At 37.0% G+C, this 3,456-nt stretch overlaps 1 pseudogene; it reads left to right on the top strand.

Moving 5' to 3' along the window:
• Positions 1–812: 812 nt before the first annotated feature.
• Positions 813–1,870, top strand: LOC128585675 (F-actin-capping protein subunit alpha-1-like; annotated as a pseudogene).
• Positions 1,871–3,456: the final 1,586 nt, after the last annotated feature.

Raw genomic sequence — 3,456 nt, 5'->3', positions numbered from 1 at the left:
CGAGTAAAGGGAAATTTTCTGCATGCTGATGCAGGGTATATCAAGGGAGGGGCATCATGTATTTGAAAGTCTGATTCTCTTACTGTCTACTTCAAGTTTTCTTACTTGTCTGTGGCTCTGGGAATTGTATCCTCATATTTAAGTTCTGGGATATCACTGGTGATAATCTCAGTGGTGTATATTTATTTTTGGTTTTCTAGAAGGGTGAGGGAGTAATAAAGCCATCTTGCTTCTAAGTCACCATTTTGGAAATAGAAGTCTTCTGAAATGCTTTTTAATATGAATTGACATAAACCCAGCATATATATATATATATGCTATTCTTCATGGAATTTTTGTCCCAACTGTCAAATCTAGTAAACACCATTATTTGTGGGTTTCTATAGTTGAGCTATAGAAACAAAAATGAAAAAACTATCTTCTCTTGGGACAAAACTCAGGGACATTTCAAAGAAGAGGATTCTTTAGGATAGCCATTCTCAAAAAAAAATTTTTTTAACCATCACTCAGTCAAAAAAATGTGTTTTACATTGTAATACATGCACACACAAATGAAAGAGTTTCACAAAAATATATTAATCTTTATACATTGTGATATGTATAAAGCGATACATTCTGATATTTTCTATGCTATTCTGTTTTTAAAAATGTTGGTCACAGCCCACTAAATTGATGTTACAACTCACTAAGGAGTTATGTCCAAGAGTTTGAATAATATTGCTGTTAGTATAATAGGCAGGATAATAGTCCAGCAGATCTCCTCCCCCAAACTTAAAACCACAAAAAGATAAGCATCTGAAAAATTAAACAAAATGAAAAATTAACTCAGGTTCATTAAAAAAATATTGCAACACTAAAGAAAAGTAACAAAGCAGTATGAGCCTGGAGAATATTTCTTTCTTTTTTTTGTTTTTGTTTTTTGGCTGGGGCTAGGTTTGAACCCACCACCTCCGGGATATGGGACCGGCGCCCTACTCCTTGAGTCACAGGCGCCGCCCGCCTGGAGAATATTTCTAACAGGGAAAACTAAGAGATTAAGAAAAAATAAAGAGGGGCCAGAGCAGCCAGGATGGCGGACTTCGAGGATCAGGTGTCGGATGAGGAGAAGGTACTCATAGCTGCTAAATTCATCACTCATGCACCCCAGGGGAATTTAATAAAGTAATCAATGATGTTTGGCTACTACTTAATAATGATAATCTCCTCAGGAAAGGGGCAACACATGCATTTGCCCAGTATAACATGGACCAGTTCACACCTGTGAAGATGGAAGGCTATGAAGATCAGGTCTTAATTACAGAACATGGTGACCTGGGTAATAGCAGATTTTTAGATCCAAGAAATAAAATTTCCTTTAAGTTTGATCACTTACAGATAGAAGCAAGTGATCCCCAGCCAGAAGTAGATGAAGGTCTCAAGTCTTGGAGAGAATCCTGTAGTGCTTTAAGAGCTGATGTGAAAGATTATTCCAATGGTTTCTGTACTGTTTATGCTAAAACTATAGATGGGCAACAGATTAGTATTGCATGTACTGAAAGCCACCAGTTTCAGCCTAAAAACTTCTGGAATGGTTGTTAGAGATCAGAGTGGAAGTTCACTGTCATACCGCCTACGGCCCAGGTGGTTGGAGTGCTTAACATTCAGACGTGCAGGATTCAATAAGTGTTTCGAGTGAAGTTCAAACCAAGGAGTTTATTAAAATCATAGAGAATGCAGAAAATGAGTATCAGACAGCAATTAGTAAAAACTATCAAACACTGTCAGATGCCACATTCAAGATTTGCACCGGCAGCTTCCAGTTACCTGCACCAAAATTGACTGGAACAAGATACTCAGCTACAATATTGGCAAAGAAATACAGAATGCTTAGGGCAACACCTGTGGCTCAAGAAGTAGGGCGCTGGCCCCATAAACCAGAGGTGGTGGGTTCAAACCTGGCCCCGGCCAAAAACTGCAAAAGAAAAAGAAATGCAGGATGCTTAAAGGCTGAATGTAGGATTTTTCAGTAAGTGGAAAGAAAAAGGATTCAACATGTGGTCATATGCTAAATAAGTGATTTATAAACAATAGTGATACTTTGCTAGGGCTTTCAAAGTTATCAGGTTTTCTAGCCTCATTGGAATACTGTTGAACTTATAGCACTGTCTTGATTCTTTTGTGTTCCCTGCTTTGTAATTTTCTGTTATCACTATATCTACTTGTAAATTTTGTTGTTGTTAATTTTGCTACATTTAATGTTAGAGAAAGAGGTTTATCCTGGAGTTATTTTACCATTTAGAAAATATTCCTAGCCATGAAGCCCTGTTACTGATTTGGACAAGATAATAATGTTCAGTACTTTTCTACCTCTGTCTTTTAAAGAACTTCTGGTACTTCAGTGGTTTTTTTACTTACCTAACAACAGCTAGAGAGGCTATACTATACAAGCTATAGCTAAATGGAAGACACTTCATCCTTTTCCCTCCAACTACTCTGATCACCATTTATTAGGATTTCCTAACAGTAGTTTTCCGAAGTTTGGATTAGGACTTCTTAGGTCCTTTTGGGGGGCAAAGGAAGTTTTCTGGAAATTCCATTACAGCCAGATTCTCTGGGGAACTTGTTTTTAAATCCAAAGATTTGAACCACAGTCCCTGCACGTGAACATGTTTGCTTTCTTCCCTTCCCTCATTGTCTTCTTCTCATCTAGTACCATTGTACTTACAGACACCTGTATTTTTAGAAAAGTTTTACCCCTGGCTTGGTGCCTATAGCACAGTGGTTTTGCCCCTTTGTTTTTTTTAAAACATTTAAAAACTACTGTCATACTATGGATGTAGTAGAATATAAAACTTGAAAAATGCAGATGTTGAAGGAATAGTAAGTATCTTGTGCTTTAATGCTTTGCAGCAGGATTGTGCTGTAAGTAAATGAATCAAACATCTATGTAAATCACAAACAGAAACTAAAAATGAACCAAAGTGAAAAGGATAACTTCCAGGCAGCAACTCTATTGGAACCTGTTATTTAAGGGAATACTGTGATTTCTTCTCAATAGGATGTAAAACTTGTTCTAAACTACTCTTCCTCAGTCCTGCCTGCCCAGAACTCAAATGTAAGTGTGACAGAGCAACCCTTCCCAGGTATATTGGCAGGTCTGTGTGTGATCTCAGAATGCACAGGTGACATAGATAGGATATGACAGCTGGCAATTCATTTACATTGTTTACACTTCTATGACCAGGCCTTAAGGGAAGGTCAGTTTTTTAAAAAACCAAGTAGTGTCTTCTTACCTATCTCTAAATACATGTCAAAAAAGAAGGGTATTTCTGCTTAAACTTTGTTTTTGCTCAGTAGTACATTCAAACAAGTTTATTTCCAAGTGACCCATTGAGCTGTATAAGCATTTTTGTTTATTCCAAATAAAATATATTTGTATTATTTGTCATTCATACCATCCATCCATACCACACTATG

This window comes from Nycticebus coucang, chromosome 5 (assembly GCF_027406575.1).
Source record: "Nycticebus coucang isolate mNycCou1 chromosome 5, mNycCou1.pri, whole genome shotgun sequence".
NCBI classification, from domain to species: domain Eukaryota; kingdom Metazoa; phylum Chordata; class Mammalia; order Primates; family Lorisidae; genus Nycticebus; species Nycticebus coucang.
This window is presented reverse-complemented; position numbering and strand designations above follow the sequence as displayed.